Genomic DNA, 11,232 nt, shown 5'->3' on the forward strand with positions numbered 1-11,232 from the left:
GCTGTAAGTTGTAAGGAAATTTAATTTTTTCCTTCTGACTTTGTTTCCCACATCAGTTTCTAGAACAGTTATAGTGTTTACCCAAACAACAGAACCCAAGGCTTACCACTATCTGACACTGCTTCCAGAATACGTGACATACCAAGTAAACAAGCCTAATTAGTCAGAAAGACTGCATTTACCATTTAAATCTCAAGATGTTTGTTCAAAACCTTAGAAAGTTTTAAAGCACATATCTACATAGGATTACACATCATTATAAATTTAATATTTACATTGAACCAAGGTGGCAATAAGGCATTCTATAGGAAGCTATACAGTCATTAGCAAAACTTGGCTCCTTTAACATTGAGAAGTTTTAACTTTCTTAAGTAATCGAAGACCTGATAAAGACAAAACACAGAAGTGTTGGTTTTCTGGGAAGAGAAAAGAGAAAAAACCTTTGTTTACACTTTCTTATCAAGAGTAGACCAACAGTCCAAGAAAACTTGTCTTCTTAACAAAGAGAAAAGCAGAATTTCAATCTTGTACCAGTGTGCTTTTCAAACCCATTCATTTCAACCTTGGTCCTGACCATACATAAAATTCTTTCCTAAGGGAGCAAAGGTATTATATAACTTCCTTATATAAGAGGATTTCTGGATGAATGATGATGGTAAGCTTTCTGAGAGCAGGAGCCATACCCTGTCCATCTTTGCCGTGATAGACATCATCTGTCAAGTACAGGTGGGAGATTAAAGGAGACAGTATGGCAGGAGGCTGTCAGGAATAGCTTCCTAGGAGAGGCTCCACACCTCCACAACATTCATCTACCAACAACTGGGTTGGGAGAGTAGTAGTGTCTACATCGCGGAAGTGAACAACTGAGACACAGGCTAAGCAAACTGCCTGATGCCACACAACTACATGAGTGGTGAATGTGAGATTAAAACTCGGATTTGTCTGGCTCTGAAATGCCTTCCACAACACTAAAACTCAGAAGAGAGAGACAAAGGGGGACCTTCACAGATCTGTACAAGTTGATCCAATCACCAGATTATGAGATTATTCAGAGGCCAACATGTAACCCTTGGGGTTTTCTTTCTCATCTCATTCTTACAGCTGCCTGCATTGATGTTTTTTGATAAACATATGGCTTCCTTTTTTTAAAATTTTTTTTTAACGTTTATTCATTTTTGAGAGATGGAGAGAGACACAGCATGAGTGGGGGAGAGGCAGAGAGAGAGAGGGAGTACAGAGTACAGAGTACAGAGCCTGATGTGGGGCTCGAACTCACGAACCTTGAGATCATGACCTGAGTGGAAGTCAGATGCCCAACTGACTGCGCCACCAGGAGCACCCCTATATGGCTTCCTTTTTTTTTTTTTCTAGAAAACACAATTTCTCAATGACAAAAGTTGGATACTTATCCAAACTAAGGAATATGTAGTGATCACTAAGTGCCCAGCCTGGAAAGACCATTGTATTGCAACTAGTTCTGTCTGTAAAGACAGTAGGATTATAAAATCAAAAGACAAGATGGACTATTTTCTGCTGAACCAAGCATATCTAAAGCACATTAGAAGTTTGAAGCAATAGGGGCGCCTGGGTGGCTCAGTTGGTTGAGCGTCCGACTTCGGCTCAGGTCATGATCTCACAGTCTGTGAGTTCAAGCCCCGCGTCAGGCTTTGGGCTGATGTCTCAGAGCCTGAAGCCTGCTTCCGATTCTGTGTCTCCCTTTCTCTCTGCCCCTCCCCCGTTCATGCTCTGTCTCTCTCTGTCTCAAAAATAAATAAATGTTAAAAAAAAAAAAGTTTGAAGCGATATTTTGTGTTATTTTAAGAAATGCTGGGGTGCCTGGGTGGCTCAGTCTGTTGAACGTCTGACTTCAACTCAGGTCATGATCTTGCAGTTGGTAAGTTCAAGCCCCAGCCCCTCATCAGACTCTGCTGACAGCTCAGAGCCTGGAACCTGCTTTGGATTCTTTGTCTTCCTCTCTCTCTGCCCATCCCCTTCTCATGCTCTGTCTCTCTCTGTCTCAAAAATAAATGAATATTTAAAAAGATTAAAAAAGAAAGAAAGAAAGAAAGAAAGAAAGAAAGAAAGAAAGAAATGCTCATGGAGGGGCACCTGGGTGGCTCAGTTGGTTAAGTGTCTGACTCTTGATCTCAGCTCAGGTCTTGATCTCAAGGTCATAAGTTGGGAGCATACTTAAAAAAAAAGAAAGAAAAATGAAATGCATGGAATTATTATCTGGTGGTAAGAAAACAACATGTAAAATGATAATAGAAATTTAAAAAGGGTATAGATAAAAGTAAAAAAGTATTTTCCAAAGATCTCCCTTCACAAACCTTCTTCAACTTTCTTCTTCATTCAGATAAAGAACCAGTCTTGTTTTAGGACAAAATTATCTTTTTTCGCCTCAACAAAATGTATTTCCATTTCTTACGTCTTTCTCATATATTTCCTATTTTCCACATACAGAGTTGCTTATTTCCATCAGTCTTAATTACATTTAGCAGAATATTAACTCTTAGAAACCTTAGTCTCCTAGTTTCACCTAGTGAAAATTAAGTAGTAATTAGTTTTCTGTTAATGAACTGTCTGTTACACCAAAATTCTTTAGATCTGAAATTCGTGAATACATTTCATGGTTTCTTTTTTAATGTTTATTTACTTTTGAGAGGGAGAGAGACAGAGTGCAAGCGGGGGAGGGGCAGAGAGGGAGGGAGACACAGAAACCAAAGCAGGCTCCAGGCTCTGAGCCATCAGCACAGAGCCCAACGCAGGGCTCGAACTCACGAACTGTGAGATCATGATCTGAGCCAAAGTCAGACGCTTACCTGACTGAGCCACCCAGGCACCCCCGTTTCATGGTTTCTAAAAACATGTGTTTCCATAGCACAATCTTTCAATAAAGCATAAAGTATGTTCACGAAGACATGGTATGTATGTATGTTATGAGGATACAAATTATCCTCAGTTTCTCTGTGATAAGAAGCCAAAGCATTTAAGCCTACATTCAGTAATCAAAGCATAAGTATTTTCTCAGTTTTGGAAAAGACTTAGATACCCAATTAATTCAATCCAATTTATCATTTAGCAACACTTTAAAGCTTTAGGTGGAAAGATTTCGAAAGCTATTTTAACAATTGCCCGTGAGAACTTTATGAGACAGACAAAATTAACTGCCATTGTAACCCACCTTGTGCTGACAGATTGCAACAGAAATAACACGAGCTTATTTGACCATTAGCAATCATTGGTAGAATAAAAAGTTTTGTATTTAATGCTGATAGGTCTAAAGACATGTCTACCTTAATTAAACTAACAAACTTAAAATAGCTTAAATACAGAATGTGTTGCGCCTGGGTCAACCTAGAAGTCGGTTTGTTCCCCACTGTCAATTTTTAGTTGGGGCACCTGTGGAGAAATCTGAAGTGGGTGGTTTAAATCCGGAGAGGGGTGCTCTTTGCTCCTTGACAGCAAGGGTAGGAGGAGCAGGAGCCAATGGCAGGAGCCAGAGACAAAAAGGATGCTACAAGAGCCAATTATGCAAACCATGCCCATGGTGGTGCAGAAACAGGAGGAGGTGGAGGTGGAGGCAGAGGAAGTGAGGTAGCACCAGCAAGACTGGAGGCAGATAAAAGCCCAGAGGGCAGAGAAAGAGGACTCCCGGTCCTAAAGTTTATCAGCTTGGACAGACAAACAGAAGCACCTTTTCTTTCCACCAACACAGACTGAAAACAGGTAGTCCATATCAGGCCAGAGAAGACAGGGAACTTTCCTGAAACAAAAGGAGTTTTGGCATCTCCTTGGGAATATTCCTTAAGGTCTCGAGGTAGACTAAACACAGATGACTGGCTCCAATTACCGCAGCCATTAACCCAGGAATGAACCCCCTCCCCCATACAAGACTCAGGCAATATTCATCCAGTTCTCTCAAGATATATTCCAGACCTGACCCAAAAAAGAAGAAGCAAACAGAGAGGAGATGAGTAACTCAGGAAAAAGAGAAAGGCATGTGCGTGATCTTGGCAACAACCTGTTTTCAAGAGAGACCAAGGGGAGCACATAGAGAACACGACAGAACACAGGCAAGTGATAGATAAACAGAAGTAGAAGGGTCTGAGGCAGCTGAGCCGATGGTGGATTGAGGGGTGCAGGGTGGGGAGAGGGGTGTTCTTGGGCCCTGCTAAATGAGTATGGACGGATCAGGATTTTAGTACAGGGCCATAAAGTCCTGACAATATGGGATTTTGGTCATTTTCCCTGACAAAAAAGGTCTAATTGATAAATAGTATTGAAGTTTAAGGGCCATTTTTGGTCTTTAAATGGGCCATTTTTCATCATCCTCCAGAGAATATTGAGGCTGGCCATTATCACAGAAGATGAGATGCTTCTTTAAATCCTGTTGTCCAAGTTGACTCCAGTGTGTTAGGAGACAGCCCAAAGGGTAATCCTTTGGGATTGAGGAAGCTGATCCCATAGTGAATTCCTTCAAAACAAATGAGGAGAATACATTAACTACGAGTCCGTTACCAAAACCCCCCTCGGTTTCCGAATGGCGTCCCATCAGGAATATTGCCAAAGTTTCCTGGGGTTCAGAGTGGGGGGAGGCGTCCCTCTTTCTTGACTGCTCTGACACCTTTGTACTCCCCAAGAAGGCATGTTGACCTCCCTTCCCTTCCCCATTTCATTCTAGACTACAATAGGTGCTGGTGAATGGACTGAAATGCTGCAGAGATTGGGGCTGCCTCTTTCCATTTTGGGGGAGCCAAAGTATTTGGTGACCAATAATAGTACCCTAGCCTCTAGATCTGGTATTAATGGATGGGGTAGAAGTCTTGGCCCTTGTTAAGAAGGGGCAGCTATTTTATATCATATTAATTGTCATATATCTAAACTAGAAGTACTTTCAATCTGAGAGCAGGATGGAACATGCCAAGTAGCCCATGGGTAAGGACAAAATGAGAGTATGAAAAAATGAAAGTATGGAACTCCTACGTGTTCTGGGCAACTTTCTTTTTCTTTTTCTTTTCTTTTATTATTATTTTTTTTAAAGTAGTCTCCATGCCCAACATAGGACTTGAACTCATGGCCATGAGACCAAGAGCCACATGGTCTACTGACTGAGCCAGCCAGGTGTCCCCAGGTAACTTTGTTGTGAGCTTTATCCATGATCCAGTCCCAAGAGCTCGGTGCCCTGTTGGGTGAGTGCCCCAACTGGGTAATCAATCGCTTCATCCGGTCCCTTTCAGGAAGCACACAGCCTTACGTATCTTGGATTTTACGCTCATCAAGGGATCATACCGGGTTATTTAGGAGGAAACATTACATGGAAGTCTTGAGATTGGTGGCCATCCTAAAGACATATGTGGCCATCCCATGCCCAACAAAAATATATTGGTTAAAAGAACAGGAAAAACAAGGAGAGTCTGGTTTCTGAGACCAACGCCATTAGGGCTGAGGTAATAATGGCCAGCTGGTGGCAAGAGTTCATCCCTCTCTGTTGTGTAGCTATGGGCAAGAGTTCCTCTCCTGAGCACCTGGGCAACAGGACACCTCTGAAAAAGAAAAACAGGTAAGAAACAAAGACCAGGGGTAACGAAGATTTACAAAGTTGCATCAAGCTCCTGAATTCACTCCCTTGTCCCCGTATGGGCCACCAAAAATGTAGAATCATTGAGCACACGGGTCAAGAAAGAATTCTTGAGATGTTGTATGTTGCAACTTAGCAAGTTTATTTTAGTAACACAGGGACAGGGAGCAGAAAGAGTTGTTCTTTTGCTGTGTGAATGAAGCTGGTGGTTATATGCTTAGTGCTCAAGGGGGAGGGGATGTGCAAGGAGTATTAGATCATAAAAATGCCTTCTTCAAATTTCTACTCCGAAAAGTACTTTTGCAAGTTTTCTCTGGTGCTTATCATTGAGTTCAATATTAATGATCAGTGAGATTTATAGGCAGTCATGAGACCTTCCCTTTAAGAATGTAGCAACCAGCTGGTATTTGATTCTTATTGAAACTATGTAGGCTATAGGTAAGCCTTCTGGGCTAACGGTGAACATTTTTCTGCTCCTATCCCTTATCAAAAGGACACATGGGCAGACCAGTTAGCTGCAACTGACAGTTCAAGAATTGCTGAGAATCTGAATTTAAAGGGCAGTGGAAATAGTTTAGACAGTTTTGTGGGGTTTATTTCAAATGGGAGCTACTTAACATAAGAATTCTCTCCTCCCCCTCTGCTATTTTCTAAGTTACAGGTTTTGTTACAGTATTAAGCCTGATCTCCTTTCCCTCAGGTTTTTTTCCCCCCAGGTTGCGGAGGGTCATGCAATCATCGCAGCTCAATCCTCTGCTCTGCACCACACTCTCCTCCGGTTTCCAAATTGCTCTCTTCAAAGCCTCTTTTGTGCTTGGGTTTTTGGTCAGGGAATGGGGGAAGGAAGCAGAGGTAATTAAGCAGGCCAGATGTCTCTGGATATAATAAAAGCGTCGTCACCAGTGGTTAAACGCGACAGTTGGTAAGAACACAGCCGACCTAGCGAAGCTCAGACCTGAAGCCACGCCTGAAAGGGTGGGGCTGAGGCGGGGCTTGGGGGCGGAGCCGCAGCCTGAAACTGCGGAGGGGTGGGGCTGGGGGCGGAGTTTTAGCCTGAGCTCCGGTGGTACCTTCTGCCATAGAGTGGGTTGGAGCTGGAGGCGGGTTTGCTTTGGGAGGGCGAGGTTTGAGACCATGCCCAAGTCGCAACCAAAGACTGCAGGTTTTATGCTTTTGCAACGTCAGAGTAGGGCAGGGCCAGGGGCGGAGTTTTAAGGCCAGTTCTCGGGTTCTCGTATCTGATTGAGCCCAGCGGGTCCTGGGGCGGGTCCTGGAACGGGTCCCACTCTGCTTTTGACAGCTCTCTCTTGCAGAGCCGCAGCCGAGTCCCGTGGGTTCGGGAACCTGTAGCCCCGTTCTCCGCGCGTCCCCGTCCCCCCGTGGCTCTGGCCCTGGCCATGAAGCGCATCTTCTCCTGCTCCAGCTCACAGGTGGCGGTAGGTGCCAAAATGTCCGGGAGGATGGGGCTGGGGTCCAAGCCCTGTGGTGACAGAAGTCCTGAGTCCCATCTTCATGCACCATCGCCTTTTTTCTTTATCGGTCTTTCCAGCTCTTCCACTCCCGCAATGCAGCCCGCCAGCCCTGCCTTCCCCAAGACCCTGGTCCTCTAGCCGCCGACTTGCCTTCCTAACGTCTGCCCTCCCCCAAGTTCCTTTCTCTTGGCCCTTTCTTGTCCTCCTAGCATGTGCACCCCCAACTTCTAAGATATTTCCTGCAGCCCCTGCCCCTCCCTGAAGGCCGTGTCTACTTTTGCTCTCTCACAGTACTGAACACCAAGCATTTGCTCTATCCCCAGTCCCTGCTCAGCCCCAAGTTCCACTCTATGTCCCAAGTTTTGCCCCACAGCCCCATTTTCGGCCCTGATCTGTCCTTCCAACCCTGCCCTCTCATATGGCTCTATCCTTTCTGTTTCCTCTCGGCCCAACAAACTCCCAGGCCAGTGCCTTCCATTAGCCCTGCTTCAAAATCTTCTCTGTCCCTGCCTCCCATCTCCCCCCCCCCCCCCCCCCGCCTCTTCCACTCCTGCTATCTCATCAGCACCAGTGGCTCTCCAACATCGCTCCAGACTTCTTTCCAATTGGTACTCCCACACCAGCAGCCTCCTCCTTGCCCCCTTCGGCTCCCTGCCCCTCTCTGCCCAATGGTTGTCAACCCTAGTTTTCCCCCTTTTGCCCCAACCTCCTTCTGCCTGCTCTCTGTGGGTTAATCTTGCAGTCCCCCAGCCTGGCAGGCACTGGTAGAAGAGACATACTTGTCTGGCAGCTCCCCAAGGAACTGGGTAAGTTGCCTGCAGAATCCACCCTGGCCAGCTCACTGCAGTGTCTGGTTATCAGACTGGTTCTTGGACCAGTCAAGACCTCCTGCCTGCTTCTCCCCAGAATCTTCCTTCATTCAGAACCCTTACTCAGTTGCTTAGGCCTTGTGCTCTCTGCTTCCTGGACTGAGTTGGGGAAAGGTGACCATAGGAGAAGAGGGTATAGTGGATGCTCTCTGAGAGCTCCCAGTAGAAGTCACTCTATCCCCCATGTTCTCCCAGAAAACAACACGAGGCCGATTACACAAGGTGGGGCACAGAGAGGACGTAGCTGCCTCTTCCCTGAAGATCTCTTATAGAGAGACCCCCTATCTGGGGATGGCATTTTCTGTGGAGATTGGGATTGGGGCTCATTTAGAAGTGAAGTAGCCAGCGACATGTGGGAATATTACTTAGCCTAACCTGACTTAGTGGTGTCCCTCAGGAGCAAACATGAGAACAGCTCAGCTCGCTCTGCAAGGGCAGGCCACAGAAGCCTGGATGTGAGTGAGCTATGAGGCAAGAGTAAGAACTCTGTTGAGGCCTGTCCTTGTCCCACTTGTGATTGCTTCTCCCGTCATCTCCACACATGGATCAGCCAATCAAAATGCATTTACTGGCTGACTAGGATAGGTACCAGAAACTGAAGCTACTCAGATTCTGTCTTAACTGATAATGATTTTCTGATTCATACGGACACTTCCCTAGTCACTGAAAGTCCTCCACATTGCCCTTCCCTTTCCGGTCTGTGCAGTCTGCCTGCTCCTTAGGAATGGGGAAATTATTTCGTTTTTCCTGATTCTCCAATCCTTGGTCAGTGTCTCCTTTCCAAGGTGCTGGAGTAAGCAATGGACGGAATGTTGGAATTTGGAAACATCCCTCCCTCACGCCAGCTCTACAGATGTTTGGCTATGAAGAATTTCCACCCATTCTCGACTCTCTTTAGTGTCACAAGCTCATAGGAAGTGAATTGGGTGGATTTAGAGCTATCTAGCTGGAAAGAAAACAGTTGCCTCGGTCAGGATGGATCACAAAAAGCTTAAAAAATAGGCCAGTGTCAGCTGCAAATTGTTTCCTCCTGAAACTTCCTCACCCTTATGATAAATTCCTCCACTCCTTGGGTGGCTAACCACTCTGAACATGTTTGTCAGAGAAACAATGCAACAAGCCTTCCTGGCCACTCCCAAAGCCTGGCTTCCAAGTCTCACCGGAGGATTGCCCCTGCCTGTCTCCACTCCCACCCCCGGGTCCAGGGCCAGATCCCCACACCCTTAGATTGAGATCAGGATCGAAGATCAGTGATCATTTTAAAGTTAATCTAAGTTATCCAGAATATAAAGAGCAAAACAAAGACACAAATAAAAACCCGGCTCTTATGGTCTCGTTTTATTTTAGTCTGATTGATAGATGGTGCTTTTTGAGGGAGTCTTACCTATTAGCTTTCTCTGCCTATGTAGGAAGTAGACCAAAAAATAGCTTTCAACAGTTGGCACTGAATCAGCTTAGAGGAATGTCAATTGCATTAAAAAAAATTTTTTTTTTGAGAGTCAGCTCCTGCTTCCTCTAAGGCAGCCTTTCCATTTCCATGCACCTGTCCTACACACGTAGCCAGTCTTTCTCTCTCTCCTGTTGGTGTGTCCCATCTCAGTAGGATGCTTATGGGCACACAGCCAGAGATAAGGTAAGGCCACAATTACTTGTACAAAGGCCCCTAATCTTGGCTACAGAAATACAAGGCTTATCCTTGTTTTTGAGTCTGCTGATTAATGTGGTGATTGCTCCCTTGAGGCTGTGATGGCAACCCAGTGCCTCTTGTCCAAGGAGCTGGGGTGAGCAGTGGACTGGATCTTGGAATATGGAAGCATCCTCTGTCCTTCATCCTAGTTCTACAGAGGTTTGGCCATGACAAATTTCCACCTATTCTAAATTCTTCTTAGGGTAACAAGATTATAGGAAACAAACAAGGTGGATTTAGGGGCGCTTGGGTGGCTCAGTTGGGCGTCTGAGTCTTGATCTTGGCTCAGGCCAAGGTCTCACGGTTCGTGGGTTCGAGCACTGGGTTGGGCTCTGCGCTATCAGTGCAGAGCCTGCTTGGGATCCTCTCTCTCTCCCTTTCTCTGCCTCTCTCTGTCCCAGAATAAATAAATAAAACTTTAAAAATATATATATTTAAAAAATCAGGTGGATTTAGAGCTCTCCAGTGGAAAGAAACGTGTCTATGTTGCTAAGACCCACCTTCACACAGCCTGGCTCTTATGCATTGGCTGATATGAGCAAGATCCCTGCCTCCCGTTCCCCTGTATGGAGAATTCTGAACCCAGAATTTCTGGCACATCCAAAATGTGCCCAGCAAGGCTAGGAAGGATGGGGATTGGAACTAGCATTTATTGTGCACCCACTATGTAGCATAGTGCTAGGTGCTTTATAGCACATTATATCACTTGGAAGCTGAGGTTCAGAGAAGTCGTTACATGCCTAAATTCACAAGGACAGAATGTGTTAGAATCAGGATTTTAAGCGGAGGACTTCAGATCGAGATCAGCTGATGGCAGTGTCCTGCGGTGGAGGCGTAATTCTAACTTTCTGCTTTTTCTGGCTGTAACTCGTCCTCAAGGGACATTGGATAACATGTTCCTACATCCCAGAGTCTGTTGGTATATGGAGCAGACACTTTGTTTATTTTGCCCTTGGAGACTTAACCTGTTTGGAGACTCTTCTCTGTGCAGGGAGTAGCGTCTGAGGGTGGGTGGCTTTGCCCCGGAGGCCGCCTTAGACTGCGTACATGGAAATAAGTAAACCCTCTTCCACAGTAGTGCGTGTGGTCCGGTGGTGAGGACCAGCATTGGGCGTCAGGGGGCCTGGGTTGTGATCTCAATTTCACCACTATTTTGTGGTGTGACCCTGGACAGTTATCCGGTGACAGTGTGCTTGAGTTTATTCTGCTGTCAGATCAAATAATTTCAGCCCTGCCTGCTTTCCAGGGATGTTGAGAGGCTAATTGAAACAGCACTTGAAAAAGACTGTATGGAGTCACAAGGGCTGTACTAGCCTGAGATCACTCTTAGGGCGTGGGTGTTTCAAATCTCTCCTGCTTTTGCGACATAGTTTGCCCTGGCTATGTAAATAGTATCCGAAAATGAGTTATTGGGCTGCCATAGACCCTATTTTTTTCCACCTCCTCCCAAAGCCTCTTTCTTGTTGCGATTACACCTCATAAAATGTAATGTATCACCCCCCAACCCCTCCCACTTCCTGTTTGGTTAGAAGAATACATACGCTCATAGGGTTCTTTACAGGTTACAAAGAGATTTTATATACCTCATATGAGGTTAGCTCATTTAATGCTCACAGCGTGATG

Source organism: Panthera uncia, assembly GCF_023721935.1.
Source record: "Panthera uncia isolate 11264 chromosome C1 unlocalized genomic scaffold, Puncia_PCG_1.0 HiC_scaffold_4, whole genome shotgun sequence".
NCBI classification, from domain to species: Eukaryota; Metazoa; Chordata; class Mammalia; order Carnivora; family Felidae; genus Panthera; species Panthera uncia.